At 47.7% G+C, this 14,698-nt stretch overlaps 1 protein-coding gene and 1 non-coding gene across 2 annotated transcripts in view; one reads left to right on the forward strand and one right to left on the reverse strand.

Annotated features, from left to right (window-relative positions):
* The window catches only part of LOC126153857 (uncharacterized), a 1,728,205-nt gene that overhangs the window by 296,935 nt on the left and 1,416,572 nt on the right, over positions 1 to 14,698 (forward strand). The gene's annotated exons all lie outside the window — the stretch shown is intronic.
* On the reverse strand, positions 10,264 to 10,338 carry Trnal-caa (transfer RNA leucine (anticodon CAA)). The gene has a single exon. It is a non-coding gene; the product is annotated as a tRNA-Leu (tRNA).

Raw genomic sequence — 14,698 nt, forward strand, 5'->3', positions numbered from 1 at the left:
GGACGACGTTCCAAATCCGCGTCCGGCCATCCAGTTTAAGGTTTCCCGCGATTTCCCTAAAACATTCCAGGCAAATGCCGGTATGGTTCCCTTGAAAGAGATCAGCTGATTTCCTTCCCCATCCTTGACACAGTCCGATTTCGTGCTCCGTCTCTAATGACTTCGATATCGACGTTACAGCGAATCTTCCTTCCTTCTACGAACGCCTTAATCATCTGTCACTGACGTAATTGACTCACTCGTGACATGGTTGGTGGCCGATTTACACGCAGGCCCGTGGCCCAAATCTATCACGAGTACTCTATCTTGATCAAAGTCGCTCTTGTAATTCAGGCTTTACAGTACGTGCACAACATTTTAAACACCTTGGTGTCGGGCGGCGTTATTTCATGCTGTACATATCTGTCACGCCATTTACTATCAATGTGCGTGTTACAAGACTATGGGTATCCCACAGTAGAACTGCAGAATGTATGCTACACAGAGCAGACCAAAAATTTGTAACTGTACCTATCAGCTCCAGAAGAAAGTTAGTGCTGCAGGCTCGAGTGAATGGACAACCGCAGGTTCAGCGGAACGAAACAGAGAACGGTTTCGCTTCACCTGGCACCTGGATCAGATTCTCGGCTGCTGGCAGGCGCGCCCACAGGACTCTGTCCCGTGGGAAATACGCCAGTCGCAGGGGTCGCCAGCGGCGGCGGGTTCGCTGCCGGCGAATGGGAGAAAATTGAGACGGCACGCTTAAAGTCAACGACCGCCTTCCCGCTGGCTGCAGGCTTCCTTATTCCGGCGAACTTGGGCAGACATCCCCTCCCCTCTCAACCCTCCCCTCCCCCAGCCAAGTTTTGCGACCGGCCCGGGGCGACTGGGACAAACTTGGGGAGCACGCAAGTTTGGCCACGCCAGTCCGCCGTCTGTTCATTATTCCCCGCTGCGGAAACAGCCTGAGCCAGCGCTTCGCGGACATTCTTGTCTCCCTCGCCGCCCTTACTCTTTGGCCAGATGTCTTGCTGATCCGCAACTCATTATTCTCCGCCGACTACCGGCCGTGAAATAACTTGCTTCCGGGACAGAATCTTCTCAACCGTCAAATGTGACTTTTATAACAGAACCGGCATTAGCATTTGGAACGTTTAGAGGCGACGTGCGTAGAACTCTAGCGCGCAGTGATGTGAAATAAAGACGTCTTTAAATGTGGTTGAACAAGGGAACTACACCACCCCGAACTCCTGAAACTGAATAAATACAATTTCAAAATGCCGACATTTATATGTTGTACAACTCATAGAGGCAATTTGCTAAAGTCTGTATTTGCGTATAAGCGATGTTTGTACACTTTGTGATCAAAAGTATTTGGACACCTGGCTGAAAATGACAAGTTCGTGGCACGCTCCATCGGTAATACTGGAATTCAGTATGGTGTTGGCCCACCCTCAGCCTTGATGACAGCTTCTAATCTCGCAGGCATACGTTCAGTCAGATGCTGGTAGGTTTCTTGGAAACTGGCAGCCCATTCTTCATGGAGCACTGCACTGAGCAGAGGTATCGACTTCGGTCGGTGAGGCCTGGCACGAAGTCGGCGTTCCAAAAGATCCCAGAACTATAGGATTCAGGTCAGGACTTTGTGCAGGCCAGTCCATTACAGGGACGTTATTGTCGTGTAATTACTCCGCCACATGCTCGATCGTGTTGAAAGATGCAGTCGCCATCCCCAAATTGCTCTTCAACAGTGGGAAGCAAGAATGTCCTTAAAACGGAAGGAAAACAAAGACGAAGTGAATGTTAACTGGCAAAATACGTACAAAAATGGTTCAAATGGCTCTGAGCACTATGGGACTCAACTTCTATGGTCATCAGTCCCCTAGAACATAGAACTACTTAAACCTAACTAACCTAAGGACATCACACACATCCATGCCCGAGGCAGGATTCGAACCTGCGACCGTAATGGTCGCGTGGTTCCAGACTGTAACGCCTAGAACCGCTCGGCCACTGCGGCTGGCCAAAACACGTCAAACAAATACAAGTATATATCAAAATAATACCATGTAAGAACCATATCATGGGGTGATAATGGCGTTGATAAACTACACTTGATGAAATAATTAGAATATTGAAGCTTGTCATTTAAGGAGGAAGTGTGAAGGTTAAAAATTTTCATTACAGTACCACATGTCATCAGTATCACCAACAAAATGAAACAACAACCATAACAGTTTTTTAAAATCACATATTATATCGGAAAAATTAACAATTATAGAAAAATCCTTGAAATAAAACATTTGTTTGCACCTTAAACATAAAATATTCAAAAATAGTGAGATGAAACTGTTGTTTAATAATATAAATAGTTTATAATCGTAGAGGCAGATGAAGTCAGAAAATTATGTTAGATAATTCTCTACAGATCAGAAAGACATGTATGTAGCACAAACTAGACCTTGGGTTACAATGGATACAAAACAAAGGCTTCAGGCTACCAATAATATGAAACCTAGACATTGCATCTACCTGATTATACACTCCTGGAAATTGAAATAAGAACACAGTGAATTCATTGTCCCAGGAAGGGGAAACTTTATTGACACATTCCTGGGGTCAGATACATCACATGATCACACTGACAGAACCACAGGCACATAGACACAGGCAACAGAGCATGCACAATGTCGGCACTAGTACATTGTATATCCACCTTTCGCAGCAATGCAGGCTGCTATTCTCCCATGGAGACGATCGTAGAGATGCTGGATGTAGTCCTGTGGAACGGCTTGCCATGCCATTTCCACCTGGCGCCTCAGTTGGACCAGCGTTCGTGCTGGACGTGCAGACCGCGTGAGACGACGCTTCATCCAGTCCCAAACATGCTCAATGGGGGACAGATCCGGAGATCTTGCTGGCCAGGGTAGTTGACTTACACCTTCTAGAGCACGTTGGGTGGCACGGGATACATGCGGACGTGCATTGTCCTGTTGGAACAGCAAGTTCCCTTGCCGGTCTAGGAATGGTAGAACGATGGGTTCGATGACGGTTTGGATGTACCGTGCACTATTCAGTGTCCCCTCGACGATCACCAGTGGTGTACGGCCAGTGTAGGAGATCGCTCCCCACACCATGATGCCGGGTGTTGGCCCCGTGTGCCTCGGTCGTATGCAGTCCTGATTGTGGCGCTCGCCTGCACGGCGCCAAACACGCATACGACCATCATTGGCACCAAGGCAGAAGCGACTCTCATCGCTGGAGACGTCACGTCTCCATTCGTCCCTCCATTCACGCCTGTCGCGACACCACTGGAGGCGGGCTGCACGATGTTGGGGCGTGAGCGGAAGACGGCCTAACGGTGTGCGGGACCGTAGCCCAGCTTCATGGAGACGGTTGCGAATGGTCCTCGCCGATACCCCAGGAGCAACAGTGTCCCTAATTTGCTGGGAAGTGGCGGTGCGGTCCCCTACGGCACTGCGTAGGATCCTACGGTCTTGGCGTGCATCCGTGCGTCGCTGCGGTCCGGTCCCAGGTCGACGGGCACGTGCACCTTCCGCCGACCACTGGCGACAACATCGATGTACTGTGGAGACCTCACGCCCCACGTGTTGAGCAATTCGGCGGTACGTCCACCCGGCCTCCCGCATGCCCACTATAAGCTCTCGCTCAAAGTCCGTCAACTGCACATACGGTTCACGTCCACGCTGTTGCGGCATGCTACCAGTGTTAAAGACTGCGATGGAGCTCCGTATGCCACGGCAGACTGGCTGACACTGACGGCGGCGGTGCACAAATGCTGCGCAGCTAGCTCCATTCGACGGCCAACACCGCGGTTCCTGGTGTGTCCGCTGTGCCGTGCGTGTGATCATTGCTTGTACAGCCCTCTCGCAGTGTCCGGAGCAAGTATGGTGGGTCTGACACACCGGTGTCAATGTGTTCTTTTTTCCATTTTGCAGGAGTGTATGTCAAGAAACCAAAACCCTTTAATATATGAGTCAATGTGTCCTCTCGTTCCCATCTGTCTGTTACAAGCAGGCACTATAGGCAGTTGCCATTAAAATTTTTCAGAGTACTGTACCACATCATAATGTAAAGGAGCTATACTGGAAAAAGCAACGTTTCGGCCACGGCTACAGTGGCCTCCTTCTAGGCCCACTGACCAGAAAATGGCCGCTGTAACCGTGGCCAAAACGTTGGTTCCACCAGTACAGCTTTTTTAGATTATGACGCTGTATGATACTCTGTAAATTTTTATGTCAACTTACTCTGGACGCAGAAGCCTACACAATTACAATGAAGCACCAAAGAAACTGGTATAGGTATGCGTATTCAAATACGGAGATATATAAACAGGCAGAATACGGTGCTGCGGCCCGCAACACCCATGTATGTCAAGAAGCGTCTGGCGCAGTTGTTAGATCGGTTGTGCTGCTACAATGGAAGGTTATCAAGATTCAAGTGAGTATGCAGGACATGTTATAATTGGCTCAGGGGCGATGGGACACAGCATCTCCGAGGTAACGATGCAGTAGGGATTTTCCCGTACGACCATTTCACGAGTGTACTGTGAACATTAGGAATAAGGTAAAAAAAATAAATGAAATGTCGTGTGACGAGGGCCTCCCGTCGGGTAGACCGTTCGCCTGGTGCAAGTCTTTCGATTTGACGCCACTTCGGCGACTTGCGCGTCGATGGGGATGAAATGATGATGATTAGGACAACACAACACCCAGTCCCTGAGCGGAGAAAATTTCCGACCCAGCCGGGAATCGAATCCGGGCCCTTTGGATTGACAATCTGTCGCGCTGAGCACTCAGCTACCGGGGGCGGACAGGAATAAGGTAAAACCTCAAATCTGCGGCCAGAAAAAGATCTGCAAGAATGGGACTGAAGAGAATCGTTCGACGCGACAGAAGTGCAACCCTTCCGCTAGTTGCTGTAAATTTCAATCCTCGGCCATTAACAAATGTCAGCGTGCGAGCCATTGAAACGAAACATCATCGATATGGGAAAGGCCCGCTCATCTTCCCTTGATGACTGCACCTCACAAAGTTTTACGCCTCACCTGGGCCCGTCATCACCGACATTGGACTGTTGATGGCTGGAAGCATGTTGCATGGTAGGACGAGTCTCGTTTCAAATTGTATCTAGCGGACGGACGTTTACAGGCATGGAGACAACCTCATGAATCCATTGAGCCAGCATATCAACAGGGAAATATTCAATCTGATGGAGGCTCTGTAATAGTTTGGGGCGTGTGCAGTTGGAGTAACATGGGACTCCTGATACGTCTAGGTATGACTGTGACAGGTGACACGTACCTAAGCATCCTGTCTGATCACCTGCATCCATTCATGTCCATTGTGTATTCCGACGGACTTGGGCAATTCCAGCAGGACAATGCCACACCCCACACGTCTATAATTGCTACAGAGTGGCTCCAGAAACACTCTTCTGAGCTTAAACAGTTCCTCTGGCCACCAAACTCCCAAGACATGAACATTATTCAGCATATCTGGGATGCCTTGCAACATGCTGTTCAGAAGAGATCTCCGCCCCCTCGTACTCTTACGGATTTATGGACAGCCCTGCAGGATTCATGATGTCAGTTCCCTCCAGAACTACTTAAGACATTAGTCGAGTCCCTTCCACGTCCTGCTGCGGTATTTTTGCGTGCTCGCGTGGGCGCTACACGGCATTACTTAGATGTACCAGTTTCTTTGGCTTTTTAGTGTATACTACAGGCAGTGTAGCATGCGATTACCACGCATCCTCGCACGTCTTTCAACCATTCTTCGAAGTGAACCACCTATTCTTTCAATTAAATTTGTCTCCATTCGGACTGCCCTGGTCACGTGCTTCTGTATAATCTGCACATTGTCTATGGGTTGGGCATACACCAATGCCTTTAAATGTCCCCGCAGTCATAAATCCAAAGGATTCAGATCCGGTGAAGGGGTGAGACCATTCTACCACCTTGAATGAAAGTCATACCTTCCGGGAGGCATTTAACAGCCAGTCTTTTACGGTCTGAGTCCCTCTCTTACTACAGATCATTTTATACACGATTTTCATGTTACGTCACTGAGATGTTGTCCAATGCCATCTGTTGACTAATTTTTGCACGCTTTTTTAGTTTCAAGTCTGCTGTCACTTCAGGCTCGTGTCTCAATTATTACTTCTCTACCTGCATTATTCCGTGGGCCTGAAACAGCGCCGTTTGTCTCACACAGCATATTGAGAAAATCCGATTGTACGACGACAGGGTATTATTATCAACAACTTTCGACAAGGCCTGAGTATTGTATCGCCATACCAATGATCCAGTTGTGTTTGAATGGACGGTAGCAGATGCTTGGCGCGGGCCAACTCATCGTGCATGAAACAGAGTGGTGATGTACAATCGCACTAGCCGTAGAAAATGGGTGGTGCCACATTGTCTTTCTGCAATAATAACGTTCTCCAAAAGCTCTGGTAATTCATCGCTCGGAAGTCGGTGCTATACAGCACTTGTTAATCTGTTTGTAAAATGTATGGCGCAATGAGTCGCCGGCCGTGGTGGCCAAGCGGTTAAAGGCGCTACAGTCTGGAACCGCGCGGCCGCTACGGTCGCAGGTTCGAATCCTGCCTCGGGCATGGATGTGTGTGATGTCCTTAGGTTAGTTAGGTTTAAGTAGTTCTTAGTTCTAGGGGACTGATGATCTTAGAAGTTAAGTCCCATAGTGCTCAGAGCCATTTTTTTTTTTTTTCGCAATGAGTCTGTCGCCGACCGTACATTCACTGTCACCGACTATTCATTGATAGCGAAACCATCTTGATGCCAAAACTCCGTGATTGCTACAGGATTTGCATCGGGGGATTTGCATCTGGCCATATGTGCGTGTTGTGGTATTTTATTATACCAACTCGTGTTTATCCTACACTTGTGTGTCCCAACTAATCTGTTAATTCAATGAAGGGTATGAAATGCCGGACCATGCATCAACAGGACATACCACCACAGGAACTTTTCTTCTGGGTTTGGCTAACACTGCCTCCTGTAGGCACACGTGACGCGCTTTTTTAAACAGTGTGTATACATGCTGCGCACGCTGCCCTCGTGCCGTCCTGTGCCATTTTAACAGCAGAGCTGTAGAGCCAGCGGCCGCGGCCGCGCGTACAGTGGAGCGGGCCGCGGTTCGCCATTTCCCTGTGGCGGCGGCAGCGCCTGGGGTATTCCGGCGGCGTAGCGCAGTGATTAGCTCTGTGGCGCACGCACAGCCCTCAAACAGCGCAGCGCCGGGCCGCTCCGCGCGTGACGGAAATCGTCGCCCGCTTCCAGGCTCTGCTACCGTCCATTCACACACAACTGGCTCTTTGATATGGCGACCCAGCACTCAGGCCTTGTCGAAAGTTGTTAATAATACCCCGTCGTCATACAATCAGATTTTCTCAATACAGAGGGGTCCAAAAAAATGTATCCACTGTTTAAGAGTCCATAACTGGCGAACTAATTGACGGAGTTGTCTCATCTTTGGTAGTGTAATAGTTCGTAGTTCCGGCAATCGCCAGACAAGCGTTGTATTGCGTTGTTTTATTTTGTCATATGACAGTCGCCAGATAGACGGTGTTTTGTTCTTAGTTGTACGTAGTTACTTGAGTAAACATGGCTGGCGCAAGACTTACAATCGATGAAAGGAAGTCAGTTTTGAAGTGGTATTTTAAGTACGAAAACATTAATGAGGTTCAAAAGCAATGGCGAAATGAGTATCAAGCAGAGCCACGACAGGTTTAACGATTCGTCGCATTCGAGACAAATTTGGAGCCGAAGGCTGTGTTAAAGATGTACACAAACAACTATCTGGACGACCTGTAACAGCAACAAGTCCAACTAACTTCCGTCGTGTGTTACAACAATCAACTCGCTCACCACAGAAGTCTGTGAGACAGTGTGTCCATGAAACTAGAGTGAGTCGCAAAGTGTTCGGTGAATTTTGAAGACAGTAAAGTGGAAGTAAACGCAATGAACGAGGACGACCCAGATCGTAGAATGGTGTACTGCGAGTGGCTTACTAACATGGTGCGCAACGATGAAGAGTTTGCAAGGATGAATGTGTGTTCTGATGAGGCACAGTTCAAACTCATTGGTACAGTAAATCGCCACAATTGCATCTACTGGGCCATCGAAAATCCAAACGACCATGTACACAAAGCCGTGAATTTTCCAGGAGTAAATGTGTGGTGTGGATTGTCTTACCGGGGCTTGATTGGGGCATTCTTCTTTGACGGCACAGTTACCGGTGAGGTGTACTTTCAGAAGCTTCAGACATCCATTTTACCTGCCATGCGAGATTTGTATAGAGACGGAAGAGTTTACTTTCAACAAGATGGTGCCCCAGCCCACTACCAGAATCGTGTTAGGGCGTATCTCGACGAAAATCTACCAGGAAGATGGATAGGTCGTAGAGGTGCTGTGGAGTATTCACCACGTTCCCCAGACCTAACTCCTCTGCTCTTTTACCTGTGGGGAACACTAAAGGACGTCGTTTATCGACAAAAGCCGCGCACATTGGATGAACTTCGAGAATCCATCGTACATTCATGTGCAAATCTCCAACTGAACACGTTGCAGTCAGTAGTTCGTGCTGCAGTTCGGCGGCATCGTTTGTGTTTGGATGTTAATGGTGACCGTTTCGAACACATACAGCGATATTTTTAAGTTGTACTTTACGATACACTTTCACCAAATATGAGACAACTCCGTCAATTAGTTTGAAAGTTATGGACTTTTAAAGAGTGGATACATTTTTTGGACCCCTCTGTATATTCTGTAAGACACACGGCGTTGTTGCAGACCCACGGAATAATGCAGGTAGAGAAGTAGAACTTACATGGGATTTGAAACCAAAAAGGGTGCAAAAATTGGTCAACAGATGGCATTGGACAACAGAATGTCAGTGACGTCAGATGAAAATCGTGTATAAAATAAACTGGAGTAAGAGAGGGACTCAGACCACACCTAGATTGGCTGTTAAACGCCAGATGTGTGGATTCCGATACCCGGGCAATCGTGGGATTTGTATCGGTGTCTTATAACTCGTTCCACCTCTGACAGTGTTTGGAATGAGAAATATGACGAGCTGCAACGTGGTTCGGAATCCGCACAAAAATTTAAGTCCATTAATGGATGTGATATCCTTGATCACAATGACTTAACTCGATCATGTTTTACACAGGCATATATACCCTCAAGCAGCCCATTTTCTGTTACGAAATCAACTCACTCATATGCCTCTCGATGAGATTGATGTTATTGCATTATTTTCATGAATGGTAGCTTAGCTAATACTAGCTATCACCGTCACACGGTGCTCTTTGTTTACGAGTTTTATTATGATGTACCATAAGTTACGAGGTGTCTCTGACTGAACCTACGACTTACCAAGTGTGCAGGAAATCGACTTGTTTACGCAACACCTTTAATTGTTTAAATGTAAAAGTGGTCTCGGTAATTGTAAGCTTTCTGTCCAATTATTTGCGCTAAATTCCGGTATTTAGGACCACAATATAAGGCTACTACTTCTTAATGTGAATCATGGATATGTTAAAGCTAATATCTGTATTCATATTGCTCCTTTGTTCATAATCCAGACAGGCTTACTGCGTGAATTAAACCGTACGTCATAATAAATTCCGTCACGTAAAAGGTAAAAATGTGACCTTGTTCATCATTCCCACACAAACAAACCAAAGGCAATATGTTTCATAAATTTAAAAACCCTGAAATATGTATTCAGTTGATCACAGGTTGGGAATTGCTTTCACACAAAAAAGACCTGTCTCAACTAAGGGTGTAACTGATGAGGGCACTTCCATACCAAGAAGGAGGATCGGAGTTTAACGTTCCGTCGGCATCGAAGTCATCAAAGTCTGAGTACAGGCTTGGAACGATTCAAGGATGGGAAAGCAAATCAGCCGTATCCTTTCAAAGGAACCATCCCGGCACTTGCCTAAAGTGTCTTAGAGAAATCATGGAAAACTCAGCTCTGAATGGCCAGATGGGGACTTTACGTAATACGTGCAAACATGTACAATACTTATGATTGTGCAATCTGCCACTATTAAGCTTTCGAAGTTAAGCTCACGAAAAGCAGCAACATTGGACGTGAAAGACAGAAAATGAATAATGTGTTGGACGTGGCTGGTCATAGAATGCACGACACCGTCATATCTTACGATCAAAACATGAAATTTTGCTACAAAGAAAAGACATGCTGAAATTTCCTGGCAGATTAAAAGTGTGTGCCGGGCCGAGACTCGAACTCGGGACCTTTGCCTTTTGCGGGCAAGTGCTCTACCAACTGAGCTACCCAAGCACGACTCACGCTCCGTCCTCGCAGCTTTACCTCTGCCAGTACCTCGTCTCCTACATTCCAAACTTTACAGAAGCTTTCCTGCGAACCTTGCAGAACTAGCACTCCTGAAAGAAAGAATATAGCGGAGACATGGCTTAGCCACAGCCTGGGGGATATTTACAGAATGAGATTTTCACTCTGCAGCGGAGTGGTCGCTGATATGAAACTTAGTGGCCGAGTAAAACTGTATGCCGGCCCGGCAGAGCACTTGCCCGCGAAAGGCAAAGGTCCTGAGTTCGTGTCTCGGCCCGGCACACAGTTTTAATCTGCCAGGAAGTTTCATATCAGCGCACACTCCGCTGCAGAGTGAAAATCTCAGTCTTAAAGACATGCTACTATAAAAAAAAAAGGGACCGTGGGAAAGTGAACATTATTAAGTTCTACGCTAATTTAGAGTACACTCGTGTTTGGAATTTTGCATGAATTTAAAATTGTACTTGTGGAATTATAATTAAAAAATTATGAAAATTCTGCTATTTGACCTATTCCAAAAACCTCATGAGAGAAGCTTACAACATATGAAGAGGTGAAACAGAGAAATTTTTGTAGAAATCTCTTGAATATTTTCTGAGAAAAAGGAACATACATTATTTTTTTAATATAAAACTTCAAATTTCATTAAAAATGTTGAATATATATAATCAAAGGATTTTATATGTAAATGTGTTACTTTCATGTAAAGCGTGGTACAAAATTTCATTGACATATCTCCGAAACTGTGGATCTGGTGCGTTTTTGAAACAGTGTGTGTTTTTCATCAACGTCCCCCCTTAACGTGACCACCTGCCAAAAGCGTGAATAAACATCTTTTGCAGAGCAGTCCGCTGCGAGAGACCGCTGCGAGTGGTGCAGGAAGAGGGCCAGCGAGGTTGTGGAACGTACCGACAAAGATATGGATTTCCTATGTGCTCTTGACTTGATAGGTTTTCACTCCATAACACAATTTTTTTTAAAAAAATTATTCTATCATGCCGAGGAAAAACTAGCTGCATGGAGGGGTGGACATAGTCCCCAAGGATAGATGCATACATGTGCCGATGCATTATGTTTTCCGTAGCGACGAGATCAGCCAGGGAATGTCATGAAAACATTCTCCAGACCATAACGCTACCTCCTTCGTCCTGGATCCCTGTGATTTCATATCTACTCGCGTTACGCCATTTTCCCGATGGGAATAAAACTTGATTTATCTGAAAAAGCCACCTGTCGCCGCTTAGAGTGAGTTCAGTTGCAGTATTGGTGTTCAAATTCCAGCTTTAGTCGCCGGTGAACAGCAGTCAGTATGGGAGCATGAACCAGTTGTCTGCTGCAGAGACAGTTAGTTGCTCAGCAGCAGCGCCTGTATTCGCCTGTACACACCTCTGCAGCCGTCGTTCACCCTTGTCATCTAAGCCCCGCGGCACACCACGGCAACACGTCTACAGTTTTCAAACGTAGAGCACTTACCCGTGAAAGGCAAAGGTCCCGAGTTCGAGTCTCGGTCCGGCACACAGTTTTAATCTGCCAGGAAACACGAAAGCCAATGATAATGTCTTTTTCGACGTCAGATAATCCGCTTCATCTCCGCATTACCACAGTGACTGCACTTTTTCCGCATCCCCCGACACGCCGTCAGTGCTGGCACCAGACGTCTGTGAGTGGTTGTTGCACGTTGCCGTCGAACATACGTGGTGGTCACATTAATGTTACTGGACAGTGTAAGAATCTAAGCGTTACGTAAAACCAGAATCGACTGATCCGAATTGTTTTCATGCGATTATTCTTGCAGACAGGTCATACTTAAAGCAATGAAATCAATATTCAACTGACACTTAAAATTTCAATCAACTGAGCGTATTGTTTTCCAACAGCTTATCGAATCGATTTTTTCATTTAGTTGCTCCCATCATCAGATAACCTCTTGCTGCCTGTGTTTCGTCCGTATTACACCACTGGACATTAAAATTGCTACACCAGGAAGAAAAGCAGATGATAAACGGGTATTCATTGGACAAATATATTATACTACAACTGACATGTGATTACATTTTTACGCAATTTGGGTGCATAGATCCTGAGAAATCAGTACCCACAACAACCACCTCAGGCCGTAATGACGGCCTTGATACGCCTGGGCATTGAGTCAAACAGAGCTTGGATGGCGTGTATAGGTACAGCTGCCCATACAGCTTCAACACGATACCACAGTTCATCAAGAGTAGTGACTGGTGTATTGTGACGAGCCAGTTGCTCGGTCACCGTTGACCCGACGTTTCCAATTGCTGAGAGATATCGAGAATGTGCTGGCCAGGGCAGCAGTCGAACATTTTCTGCATCCAGTAAGGCCCGTACAGGACCTGTAAAATGCGGTCGTGCATTATCCTGCTGAAATGTAGGGTTTCGCAAAGATCGAATGAAGGGTAGAGCCACGGGTCGTAACACATCTGAAATGTGTTCAAAGTGCCGTCAATGCGAACAAGAGGTGACCGAAACGTGTAACAAATGCGAGTGGTCTAAGGCGCTGCAGTCATGGACTGTGCGGCTGCTCCCAGCGGAGGTTCGTGTCCTCCCGCCGTCCGGGGTGACCGAGCGGTTCTAGGCGGTACAGTCTGGAACCGCGTAGCCGCTGCGGTCGCAGGTTCGAATCCTGCCTCGGGCATGGATGTGTGTGATGACCTTAGGTTAGTTAGGTTTAAGTACACTCCTGGAAATGGAAAAAAGAACACATTGACACCGGTGTGTCAGACCCACCATACTTGCTTCGGACACTGCGAGAGGGCTGTACAAGCAATGATCACACGCACGGCACAGCGGACACACCAGGAACCGCGGTGTTGGCCGTCGAATGGCGCTAGCTGCGCAGCATTTGTGCACCGCCGCCGTCAGTGTCAGCCAGTTTGCCGTGGCATACGGAGCTCCATCGCAGTCTTTAACACTGGTAGCATGCCGCGACAGCTTGGACGTGAACCGTATGCGCAGTTGACGGACTTTGAGCGAGGGCGTATAGTGGGCATGCGGGAGGCCGGGTGGACGTACCGCCGAATTGCTCAACACGTGGGGCGTGAGGTCTCCACAGTACATAGATGTTGTCGCCAGTGGTCGGCGGAAGGTGCACGTGCCCGTCGACCTGGGACCGGACCGCAGCGACGCACGGATGCACGCCAAGACCGTAGGATCCTACGCAGTGCCGTAGGGGACCGCACCGCCACTTCCCAGCAAATTAGGGACACTGTTGCTCCTGGGGTATCGGCGAGGACCATTCGCAACCGTCTCCATGAAGCTGGGCTACGGTCCCGCACACCGTTAAGCCGTCTTCCGCTCACGCCCCAACATCGTGCAGCCCGCCTCCAGTGGTGTCGCGACAGGCGTGAATGGAGGGACGAATGGAGACGTGTCGTCTTCAGCGATGAGAGTCGCTTCTGCCTTGGTGCCAATGATGGTCGTATGCGTGTTTGGCGCCGTGCAGGTGAGCGCCACAATCAGGACTGCATACGACCGAGGCACACAGGGCCAACACCCGGCATCATGGTGTGGGGAGCGATCTCCTACACTGGCCGTACACCACTGGTGATCGTCGAGGGAACACTGAATAGTGCACGGTACATCCAAACCGTCATCGAACCCATCGTTCTACCATTCCTAGACCGGCAAGGGAACTTGCTGTTCCAACAGGACAATGCACGTCCCCATGTATCCAGTGCCACCCAACGTGCTGTAGAAGGTGTAAGTCAACTACCCTGGCCAGCAAGATCTCCGGATCTGTCCCCCCATTGAGCATGTTTGGGACTGGATGAAGCGTCGTCTCACGCGGTCTGCACGTCCAGCACGAACGCTGGTCCAACTGAGGCGCCAGGTGGAAATGGCATGGCAAGCCGTTCCACAGGACTACATCCAGCATCTCTACGTTCGTCTCCATGGGAGAATAGCAGCCTGCATTGCTGCGAAAGGTGGATATACACTGTACTAGTGCCGACATTGTGCATGCTCTGTTGCCTGTGTCTATGTGCCTGTGGTTCTGTCAGTGTGATCATGTGATGTATCTGACCCCAGGAATGTGTCAATAAAGTTTCCCTTTCCTGGGACAATGAATTCACGGTGTTCTTATTTCAATTTCCAGGAGTGTAGTTCTAAGTTCTAGGGGACTGTTGACCTCAGACGTTAAGTCCCATAGTGCTCAGAGCAATTTGAACCATTTGAGTCCTCCCCCAGACATGGTGTGTGTGTCTGTTCTTAGGATAATTTAGTGTGTAAGCTTAGGGACTAATGATCTTAGTAGTTAAGTCCCATAAGATTTCACACACATTTGAACATTTTTGTAACCAATGGCACCCCATACCATCACG

The sequence above is a fragment of the Schistocerca cancellata genome, chromosome 2 (assembly GCF_023864275.1).
Source record: "Schistocerca cancellata isolate TAMUIC-IGC-003103 chromosome 2, iqSchCanc2.1, whole genome shotgun sequence".
NCBI classification, from domain to species: domain Eukaryota; kingdom Metazoa; phylum Arthropoda; class Insecta; order Orthoptera; family Acrididae; genus Schistocerca; species Schistocerca cancellata.